General features: G+C 37.8%; 1 long non-coding RNA gene across 2 annotated transcripts in view; it reads right to left on the minus strand.

Annotated features, from left to right (window-relative positions):
* LOC129436014 (uncharacterized) overlaps positions 1-12,100 on the minus strand; it is a 65,016-nt gene extending 52,916 nt beyond the window's left edge. For both annotated transcript variants that reach the window (XR_008641692.2, XR_012359212.1), the window contains exon 1: positions 11,881-12,100. This is a non-coding gene — a long non-coding RNA (uncharacterized lncRNA). The remainder of the gene's footprint in view (positions 1-11,880) is intronic.
* Positions 12,101-12,430: the final 330 nt, after the last annotated feature.

Consider the following 12,430-nt stretch of genomic DNA (forward strand, 5'->3'; position numbering starts at 1 on the left):
CTAGATTTTGCCTATAGATAATGTTGAATATTTAGCATCTAAAAGATTAAGCCAGCAGCTGTATGTGTTGCTCTAAGAGACAGACGTAGATCACTTTTAATACATTTCCATGTAAATACGCAGTAGTGTTTAGACTAACATGAATCACATGAATTTATAAGGGACCTGAAGCAGCATATTGTTAAACCTTGCCTAGATAGAAAAGCTCCTTTATCATTTGTAAATCAAAAAGAGATTACTTATTTGAGGTATAATTCACTCTAATTTCTCAAAGAATGAAAGGTCACCATATTTTATGATGTGAAAAGCCTTGGGCAAATCATTTCAAATTTAAACAAGACATCAAAAGAAATCCCAAACCCTTTTTAATGTTTCATTATTACAGGCAGTATACAGACATTAGCTGCAAAAGCAGTTTATATTCAGAGAGCTTCATTAGAAATTATGCTAATTAGACTTTGCAAGTGTTATAATGGGCCTTATTTATTACAATACTACAATACCTTCTGCCTCTCTATGTTGGTCTCCATGTGGACAAACATGAATGTTTTGCCAGTGTTGGTTTAACAATAGAGGTGGATTAATGAAGATTTGGAGAGCGGATAGTTACGGCTGTTCTAATGAGGAAAGATGGGAGAGACATTTCATTCTTCCATTGTTGTTGTGAACAGGGCGAATGCTGGACATCTATTAGATGCCATATCCCGAAATGCCATTATGTTAGTGAGGAGATAATGAGATGGGTTGGTTGTTTTGTGTGTCTGTCCTTTAGACCTAAGGTGTATCATGGATATTTGTACAAGAGAGTCAGGAAATGACAAACAGCGAATACATGCAGACACTTTGATGTAGTGATAGACCCGATATATTGGCCGGCAGATATATCGGGACAATTTTTGCAAGTTTAATGTGTATCGGCATTGGCCGATACGTGGCTGCTGTGTTCGCAGATTTTTGGTATCATTTGGCATCATCGTGTCATTTTTATGATGTAAATTGAGTGAGCAAAAGCAGTATCGGCTCCAAATATCGGCTCAAGAAAATCGGCAGCCTGTATTGGTCAACGGCTAAGACTGATGAAACAAAAATCGGTATCAGTATCGGCACTAAAAAAAAAAAATCCATATCGGTAGATCCCTACTTTGATGCATAGCCCGGCTATTCCCAAACTGTGGTCCACTAGTGGTCCGTGAGGGTACTGCAGGTGGTCCGTGTAAAGGCAAAATAAAATATAAAATAATATATATTTTTAAGAAAAATATATTTTTTTAAGAATATGTTTTAAGAATCTGTTGTACTGATGTGATGACCAGTTATAGTTTTAATGCTAGTAAGCCTATTTAGACGTGCAGATAAATTCAGGACTTTGTGTAGACTAGACATATTTTATTATGAGTATTATGAGGTTAAAATTCTTGATTACAAATAGTGGTCCACACACACAAAAAGTTTAAAAAACCCTGGCCATAGCCTACATTCACAAAAAATATTACAAATGAATGTGATGATAATGAAAAGTTTCAGATGGATTGTCTTTAAGCCTCTTAAATAATGTTTTAATATCAAAAAGTCTACAAAATGTAAATTATGAATATTTCTATTAGATGAGAAGCAAAGACAACTGATAAATTAGCACTTATTACTGTTTCAATGCTCTTTAATAATTATAATTATAAAATTAGTAATACTTAAAGCCCCCCAACCTAACAAATGCACTTTTAAATGTTTTTCTAGCAGAAAATGAGTCGCAAGTGTGTGTGCTGACTGCTGAAACATCCTGTTATTATACAAATCCATTTATTCTTCTTTGTGTAATCTCCTTTAAACCGCAACAGTCACACAAAACAGGCTGTTGGGGATCCTCTATCAATGTGATGTCACAATGATTACACCTCAACCATAACCGCTCACAGACTCCGCATTATGAGTGCGTAGTTCAACTTTCCGCCAGAGACACATGTTTTGATGTAGTACAAAGCACATGGGTAAGCTCTACCCCCTACTTTGCATACAGGGAGGGGAACAGAAGCTTTCTTTGCATTTAAAGAAACACACACAAAACAGCACATTTTTCATTGCAGCCACAAATGGCTATGTTCAACATTGTATAATGAAAGATTTGGGGTGTATTTTGAACTGAAACTTTACAGACACATTCTGGGGATACCAGAGGCTATTTTATATTGCTGAAAACACCTAGGTTAGGAGCCCTTTAAAAGGTTTAGAATTTTAATGTGGCATAGAATGATGTCTTGGGGTCTAGATCTGCTATCCTGCTGCTGCTGCTGCTGGTAGGAGTGAAGGTTTTGCTGAATCATGCACATAATTACAGAGAAATACATCCTGCTGCACGGAAAATGGGAGAACCCCCATAGCAGATCTAGGCAGGTGGTGCTAGGGGAGGAGGTGGGCTAGGGATAATCCAATGGCTCACTGCATTGAGACGAACAAGGACTGAACGGAATTAAATAGGTCACGTTGATAAGAAGGGAAGATCAATTGGCTGTGCTGAACCAATGACCTGCATGGAAGAGTTTCAAGACAGAACTTGGTACATACAATATATACTGTATACCTTCCATTACCTTTTAATCAAATTATGTAATTCTAAAACAGATTCTAATATTTTAGTATAATGGTTTTAAATAAAATATACTGGTGAAGTCAAATTGTGCTTCTTGAACTGTTCAACTGAGAGCTGAATTTTAATATTTACATGGCTGGAAGTCCTATCAGCCATTCACCTCAAACATAATGCAAAGTGCAGAATGACGAAAACCCGTCTTTCTGGTTCCCTTCTTTTATGTGATTTTACATAATTGAAGGGTGTGAATAATTTATAATCCCGGATTATCCTTTGAATGGTGTCGGTGTCTGGAAGACAGAAGGGAAACTTTAATGATGTCCCAATCTCTGCAAAGGCATCTTTCACAGTTTCACAGCTTTTCAAACTCCCTGTGGAACATCACCAGCCAAAATGCTGGACTTAAATAGACGCAAGATGCATGTGTCTGCACGTAGGGGCAGAATCTACAGAGATAAAGTTGTAATCATGCATACGAGGGTGCCTATAGCCGACGTGTGTTTGTTTCAGTATTGACAGCTGCATTTGCATAGAAATGGAATAAGTCAGGACTCGCCTGATATCAGCACGGACTAAAATAAATGGAATCTTGCACAAGGCTTAATTAATGCCCATTTTTAGACAATAACGCCAGTCAGACATTGACTGACAAAGCAGCATGCTAGAAGGAGTCCCACTGTCAATCAAAGATTTATTTTTGCAGCAAATGTCTCCATAGATAAATTTAGCTTCTTTCTCTTCTGTATTGTTTTGTGCACACTGAATCTTCAGATCTATCCAGTTTCAGGTGTGGGAGGGTAAAAGTTTTTCATCTTACCCTATCTGACCAATCACTGTGCTCACCATATTTGATGCCCTGTGGTGTCTTGACTTGTTTTTGAAAACATTCTTAAATTTTTGATTAAATGTATTCATAAACATAAATCAATAAAATGCTTTAGTTTTCTATTTGTTATGTGCAGCTTTAATGTCCACCTCTGAATAATTTTAGCATATCAATATAAAAGTTAACAGATATTTGTATTCCATAAAATCACCATATAACCTAAAAAGTGCATATGAGCATTTGATGATATTATGTGTATATATGAATACACTGAAAAAAATGATTCATTGAATTTAATCAATTTTTTTAAGGTAAGTGGTTGCAATCAATTTATTTAAGCTACATTTAAACAAAAAAGATTAGTATTAGATTTCAGTGTATAAAACTTTTAATTAGTCTTGTTCGAAACATTTGCCAACTTTTTCGTTATCAACTAATCAAATCCATCTGTACATGGAAACCAGTTCCAGTCATTAGAAAGTCATTAGAGTGTGGCAGTATCATATAGAGTTACTGCATTTTGCTGATGGTTATCAAACACTAATGTCTTTTTCCTCTCAGTCATAATCTCGCATAAAGTACAAGCTCTTATTACACATCCATCTCTTGCTTTTATTAATAAGTGTTGAGATTTCAACGTTAGCCTGATGGCATGCAAAGATCATCATGCAAGCCGATTCAGGAAATTGCAAGAAAAGGGGTAAAATAAAACAGCTCCATTGTGGAGGTCTAACCTAATAAAGCCTGGGATGTTACACTAAGAACAGATCTTCACTGCTTCTCTAATCCTGAAGACGATCTGGACATAGATCTGAAAAGGATTTGAAGTGACATGGTTTCTTCTTTTTATTTAATTCATTGAATGCAAGGCCGAATTGTACTTTTATTTATTGGCTTTATATGGGATTATGGAACAGAACAGTCAGTTGGGAATCGACAGGCTGGTATGGAGGCAGTGCTAGCCAAACTTAAAATTATCTGCCTGCACACACATGCAGATTCAACACTTCAAAATCATGGATGCTATCATTGCAACAGTGGTAAAAATATGACTTGTTATAAATAAGAAATCAGTAACTTGGGCCACTGATTTATTAAAAGTAATCTTTCAACCTTACGGGTTTTGCATTCATGTTTACTAATTCAGTGCTTCAGAATGAATTATTCTGCTTATGCCATCTACATTTCTATATCATGTCTTTATTTTAAAATCTTTATAGCTGTGCAAAACTAATTATACAAAATGTTATATATTTCTAATTTTAATAAAAGGTTCTGACATTGTTAAAAGTTAGGGAACAATACGTCATGACAATAGGGCTGTCATGATTATGAAATTTGGCTGACGGTTAATTGTCTAATAAATTGTGACCGTCATGACGATTAATTGTCTGTTTTAATGCCTTGACGTTTAATTCTCATATAATTTTTTTTGTTTGTTTTTATTTTCACACATTGTTGTGATTAAATGAACATTTTTTGCCTTATGTCTGTGGCTGCAAAAAAATCCCTTACAGATCCTTAAGAATAGCATCCTTCACTTCCCTAAATTTGAAATTGCTGTTTTGGAAATGTATGTTTTACCTGCCAGTTCGTACAGCTTATCAAAGTTTTGCGGCATTTGTTTAAATGCTGTTTTTTGTACTGTATTGAATAGCTTTTCAATGTAGGCTCTGCAGCTCCCCCTTGTGTTTTTTAAAGAGATGTGCAATCATTGCGGTGATCTGAAATCATCACGATGAGATCAAACAATTGCGATAAGATGATTATTTAATCATTGTGACAGACATGACAAAGACTTTTAGGAGTGTATGTCTACAATAAAATGCTATGTCTTTATAAATTAAAGTACCTTAGGGATGTTTTTCCTTAATTTGGTCGGTCATCTCTGCTAGCTTTTTTAATCGTGCTGACCATGTATCTTTTTTATTGTTTGCTATTTCTTGTCTTGTAATTCTTGTATTGATTGGCGTTTTCATTAAAGGCTGTTATCAGTGATATAACTTCAGTGTTTTCCCTCCTGTCTTTTCTGAAGTTGCTTGCACTGCAACTGAACTATAATGTGCAATAAAACAACACATATTTCTTATCACCTTTCATTGTATCATTGTGCAAATAAATCCTGAATGAAGGTGACAGAGTATCTGGATTGTGGTGACGTAACATGTAGTAAATAATAAAGACATCTCTTTCATATTATATATATATATATATATATATATATATATATATATATATATATATATATATATATATATATATATATATATATATATAAATAATTAATTTCTCATCATATTTCACTACTCTAAGTGGTTTTATCTGTTCATTGAAAACCTGTCTTTTCTCAGGTAACTATATAGTCTGTGACCCATTCATTCAATTACTTTAAATCGATCAATCTCTGCCAAGCTGGCATGGCACCAACAATAAATACCTTTTTCGACAGAGATGGGAACTGCTGTCTCTTACCTTAATATGACAGTATTTACAACTTGATGTATCTACAATAAAGTCTTTCATTCAATCTCTAGAGATGCACCACTGTCTATCCCATCACTCAACATCCTTCATTCATTTGTCACTAGCTATTGATTTGCCATTTTGACACAATCTGTGTTTGGTCGTCTCTGTTCTATCACTCACTTGTCTCGAACAGGTCCAGGAAGGGTACGGTAAAGGACTTGATATCCTTACTGTGTGACTGATGCTTTAATGATTGTCTTGTTTTGTGACATTAAAGAAATAGATCAATACATGAAATGCTATCATTTTCTCACCCTCATGTCATTCCACACTTTTATTTATTGGGTGAGAATCACACTTATTCACAAACATTCCTTCCGCCTCATTTACATTAGGAGCAACTAGCAGTAGCAGAGCGATGCAATCTCATTGATTTCAATAGCTTGGCGACCGGATGCGGGTGTCCAGTCCAGCGACAAAGGCCCTGCCTCAAATGGCACACTCCAGACTTGTGGCACTTTGATGACTTCATGTAGTGCAGCCTTTAGGGACCCTTGATGCGAGTCCACGTGGTTGCACCAGAGTCGTTTTTTGGGACAGACTCGAGCCAAAAATAGGAAGAGAAGTTGCCCGTCAGTGTGAACTCCTCCCTTCCGTTGGTAAAGTGCGCAAAGCCTGCTGCAGTGCGGGCTTCGCCAAAGACCACATCAACACTGAACTATAACTAAAATGTGGACCTGCAAAACTAACTAAAACTAACAAAAATTTTGGAAAACAAAACTTGCTGATGAGCACAATTCGAAGCGTAAAAATGACACCCTATGGACTCGTAGAATAAGCGAGCACACTCAATTTATGGCCACGAGACCGAAAGTCCCCATGAAGTATGCCAATTGGGACAGGGCCAAAGATGGGAAAAATTTAACTTTATGTAATTGATAAGTGACTTTCTGGAGCGACTACCAATGAGAGCGAAGCAGTGGAGTTCATGTCATCCGTCTCTCGTCAGTTACTGGAGTGGACGGTACTCATTTGTTTATGACATCCAGATTTAGAAATGCCTCCTAACGACCTCTTTGAAAGAGACGTGCGACACACAGCGACATCTTCATGTTGTTACGGAAAACTCAAAGGCTACAACTTTCACCTTATCCTACTCAATTTTTCTTTGTCAGATTTCTGCTATCATATTTATCCCATCAATGAATGTCCAGTGATTTCATTCCAGGGTTGAATGCAGAGCATGAAATGCTGAAATCAGCCTGAGTGCAATTTGTATATTATGAAGGCCAGAGACAGTGAACTCTTGACCTGCTCTTTAAGGACTAGAAATCCAGCTTTGCCCGCAGAGCAGTAATACAAAACCGTTATTTGAAAATTCTATGCGTGTCAGATTCAGACAGATGGAGTACGGACAACTGTAATCTGCAGAAGGATGATGGATTAAGGCTTGTCAAAGCCTGTCATATTTCTTCTTGTAATGGTCAAGTACAAAGAACGCCTGAAGCTTCTGGGAATTTATCCATACTGATGTAATCGCCCACACTGTTTACCTAGAAAGTATATGATCGCAGTGTGAGCCTATACACCTGGCGTCTCCAACCTTTTTGTGAACAAGGGCTATAATAAATAAAATAATCTGGATTGCTACTTTTTTGATATAGTCTACTCAAAAAAAAATGTTTACTTGTTTATTTTATTTTATTTTACTTGTTGATATGTTTTATCATTGTGTAAAATGTTAACATACACAAAAGAAGCTAAGTTAATATGAAAATATGTAATAAATAAATAATAAAATTGAGGCTATTAAAGGGACATTCCACTTTTTTTGAAACTGCCTAGAAAATCGCAGCTTTTAATTTTTGTCGGTCTTAGTACATGATATAACTACAGAAGAGTCAAGTTTTAAATAAGAAAAATATCAAAACTCTTTGGTTATTTTTTTGCCCGATGCTAATGGTCTAATAAGATTCAATGGATTATGCTAAGCTATGCTAAAAGTGCTAGTGCCAGACCCAGAGATCAGCTGAATGGATTCCAAAACGGTAAGAATCAAATGTTTAACTTAATAGAATATACTTGGGGGGCAACTAACAGACTCCTTGTGGGCACCATGTTGGAGACCACTGCTCTACACATAAGTGAAAACCCTGCTAAAAAATACCACTACATAGGCTACTGTGATTTGGATGCTTGTGTCCCCAGGCTCCCAAACTTAACCAGCTTTTTCATTAGCTGTCAAGCATGTGTGGTATTGCTGGTCCAATTCTTAAACCGGCAGTTTAAACCAGTCTACGCTGGCCTTTTCAGCACAGTAGGATGTTATTGTAAGGACGTTTTTCTGTAACACACACATACACACCCAGAAAGACAGCGTGGGGAGATGTGTGAAATCTGTATTGTAATGCAGTCCACATTTCAATGAATTAAATGTATTAAAAACTCTTGAACATTATTTTCATAGATCCTACAGAGCGGTTTTCTTTCACAGCCCAAGCTTGATTGTCAGAATGAATAGCAATGATTATTATGTACACAGATCACAGGGCAGATCTGTGTTGCTTTCACAAGCATGTATTTGAAGAAACATTTGAATTACAGAAGCTGCTTTCTGTTCTGAGTGGGATATTTGCATACTGTGAACTGCAAAATGTTCAGTATATGTAATAGCTAAGACTGTATTATTACAAGACCTGACCACACTGCATGTTTAATCCTCAAGTGCCATTTATGCTGCATTTACACCAACCGCGTTTCAGGCATCAAAATCGCGTCTACCACGCCTAGTTTGCCGCTTGAACATTTGAATGCATTCAAAAAAGCAAGCATTTGATGCGCATCAGAGGCAAAATCTGCTTCTTGTGGGAGGGGCAAGTGCTATGCTGTTTGCAAGATGACTGATGTTGATCGTGCGTTTATCGAGAAAGTTACCAGTTTGCATTTGGTAACCTTACTATAGGGGGAAAATAAACGGCCCGGGTCGATAAACGTCATGTGACTCAAAAGTGAAACGTATATTACAACTTACCAGGCTGCCCGATGTCCTCACTGACACTTTTAGAAACCTTTTTATCTCTATAGAAATAAGACCTTGTGTCGTAAAGCTCCGGGTGACTGCTTACGGACAATAACAAGTGTTCCTTCATGTTGAATGAGTGACTCCGGGCGGGGCTGCCACCACAGCAGCAAGCAGGCTCCTGATTGGTTTACACGGCGCAAAATTCCACCAAAGTTCAAACTTTTCAACTCGGGCGTCAGCCGGAAATTCGCTCAAACGCAAAATGCACAAAAGGCACCAATCGCGACGCGCGAATGAGGCGGAAACGCGTCTTCTGCGCCGCGCCAAATGCCTCATCCGCCTCCAGACGCGCGTCAACGTGTCTTCAAATTGTCTTAACATTGAAATCACTCGCGCTTCACACCTCTACCACGGCTGGTGTAAACGCAGCTTTACTGTGGATTAACACCAAACGCGAAGCGTGCAATCACATCGCATTGGTCGCTCTAAATTACTTGCGGGATTTAACTTTGTGTCATGTGAATATTTCGCTCAAGTTGAATATTTTCAACTTGGGCGAAGACGTGTTTGAGGCGAATAGCGCGTGTTTTCATCGAGGATGCGTCTGATTGTGTCTTTGCATTGACTTTGTATGTAATCTACTCGCGCAAATCGTTGAACTCCCATCTGGTGTAAACCCACAGTTAGAATGGATAATGCAGCCACTGCGTGGGACCCCTAGATCCCAATAACCCATGGCCCCTTGCCAGTGCAAAATCAGCCCGCAGGGACCACTAGGACACTCAGTACATGCACACAACACCTGGACCTCGTGAGACAGGGTGTGAACCGAACCCCAGGGTCACTAGTCATTTCAGCATATACAGCTGAGCCCTTGTTTGGCAAGTTTTATCAAACGAAAGCATCAAAAAAGGCATAAATTCATATACTTTACAAAGTATACATACTGCAGAAGCAGCGTAACTAATATGAAATATGGAGAGTCGTATTGTGCATCAGTAAATCTGCTAAAAAGATTCTCAGCCCAAGAGACTGCAAACTCAGATGATGCAATGTAGTCGAGAAACAGTGTAGTCGTATATCATAGGTAGTAACTTAGCTCATGACACGCTCCAGTTGACTGGTTTACGATGTTAAAGGGCCTTAAATTAAAGGAGCTCGAATCTGTAGCCTCATCATCCAAACCAAGAAGCCCCTGACAGCATTTTGTCTTCAGTAGAAATTTGCTCAGGCTTTCACACATTAATTAAACAAACACGCAAAACTGCCCGTCAAAACAACTCCAACAACACAGCGACATGAACGCCTTAAAATGTTACATGTAATCCACATTATGCACAAAGCATATGCGTGAATAACTAATCAGTCCATATTGGCACATACAAGCAGACTATATTAAATTTGCATACTCATACGAGTACATACGCACTCATTCTGGAATGCAACAGCGCCATCTGTTGAGTTGCATGAGAGGCTACATTACTGCAGTGAGCAAATGAGGATCAGGATTTATTGAGGTTCAGAAAACCTCTCTCTCTCCTCCAGCCTCCTCCACTCCTCCATCTCCCAGAGCATAGCCTGCTGAATCACAACCCATAAATATTAACACTGCCGCCTGGGTCAATATCGCATCCAAATCCTGTAGCCATCTCACGTCCACATGGTCTAATATCATCGATTCAACAGGCACATGAAAGAGAGAAAAATGTCTGGAGTCTCTCCTCACATCACCTGCCATCTCTCTCACTCTCGAACTCTTTCGGATGACGTCACAGGGACTGCAGCTGTTTTACTCACTAGAGTGCATACACAACACATTGTTGAGCCAGGAGTAGGCAAAGAAAAGAGAAACAAAATGAACTTGAACAGAGCAAGCAAAAGATTTATAAAAGTGCATGGTATGGTATAGGTATTGGACTGTCAAAATACGAACATATTATGGCACGTATATGAACGTATACACAGAGACACACATACACAAGACCTTACAAATGGATATGTGCAACAGGATCTCCTCAGGTCAGGGAGATTTTCCATTTTGCCCGAAATAACAAGCTTTCATGTTTATCCAGGAGAACAGAGACACCCCAGAGCATAAGGCTGCCACTGCCGTGCCTGACAGGGCAGATGGTGTTACCTGAGCATCGGGGCCTCTTTGAATTTCGCTTTCAGGCAAAAGAACTCAATTTTGGTCCCAACAGACTACAATTTTTATCCAAAAGTTTTTGGGTCACACTCCTGGGGTGACTTATATCAAGTGCTTTTCTCAAGTGTTGGTCCTCTAGCCACTCTTTCAAAGAGGGCAGCTCAATTTGTGAAGTGTTAAAGGAATTGCTTAGCCCGGCAGTGTTTCCTATTTCAGTCAGGATCTGTGAAACTTTTCCAGCTGACTATGGATTCTTGGTTAGTTATTTGCCATTCAGGGAGCCACAATTTAAGAGTGTCTATGTTGTGCCGTGTTAAACTGTGTGTTGATAGCTTGAAGTGTCTGATATACGCAATTTAACTGTGCAAGGTATATCTTTATGTAAACACAAATGTTTATGTCTTACATGTGCCAAAAAGTATGAAAAGTGACAACATTAAGACATACAGTACAGTATGAGTGTTTATTTAAAAAAGCATGCTTGTATATCTCTTTCTTAGCATGTACACCTTTTGCTTTGATGGGTCTCATCCTCTGTTTTATGTCTGCGTGAATTTTACCTCAAACTTCTGGATTTCAAGACAGCAGGTATGAATATTACTTTTTCATTATCTGCAATATTCTGACACCTTGTGGTGACGATTAGCAGTGACACTTTTTGTTACTTTAGTCTGGTCATACAGTAGAGTAGGCTATTTCTGAATAAAATAAAATGCTATTTAATCCTTAGCATTTTCCAGCTGTGCAAACGACACTTCTGTGTGGTGTTCAAATAAAATTTAATGCATCATAAAATTATACTAATTATCATAATTTTGTGAAAGAAATAGGCCTACCTCACTTGAATCCTATGCTTTTGTCGTATGCCAACGTCTGTTTGTTATCATTCCGGTGTCAGCAGCACATAGTAGTGCTATACAGGGAAAATTGAATATGGGAGGCATTACACATTTTATGAACCAAGACTTTATAAACCAGAAGATACACCGTATTGTACAAGTGAACTAATCAATCAGCGTAACTAACTTGTACCATAAGGCTGCGTCATAAAGTTTTATCAAGACCGCGGATGAATATTATGAAAGGTTGCTGCCTGTCAGTCTGACGTACTTGTAGGTTGCTTTCTGTAGTCGAGTGAAAGACTATTTTTGTTACAGAAATCATAATTTTTAAATAAGGTCACACAACTTGACATAATTCTATCAATAAAACGTAATATGCTTTACTACAAAGAAAAAATAATGAAAGAAATACAACTGGGCAGTGCCTAATAAGTTAAGTTAATGTTAAAATTTAGTAAAATTCACACGCAGGCCTATAATTTCCCCAAGTTAATTTTTTAACAAAATGAGAAGATACACACTGCATCTGTTCCAGGATAAAAAG

Source organism: Misgurnus anguillicaudatus, chromosome 19, assembly GCF_027580225.2.
Source record: "Misgurnus anguillicaudatus chromosome 19, ASM2758022v2, whole genome shotgun sequence".
NCBI classification, from domain to species: domain Eukaryota; kingdom Metazoa; phylum Chordata; class Actinopteri; order Cypriniformes; family Cobitidae; genus Misgurnus; species Misgurnus anguillicaudatus.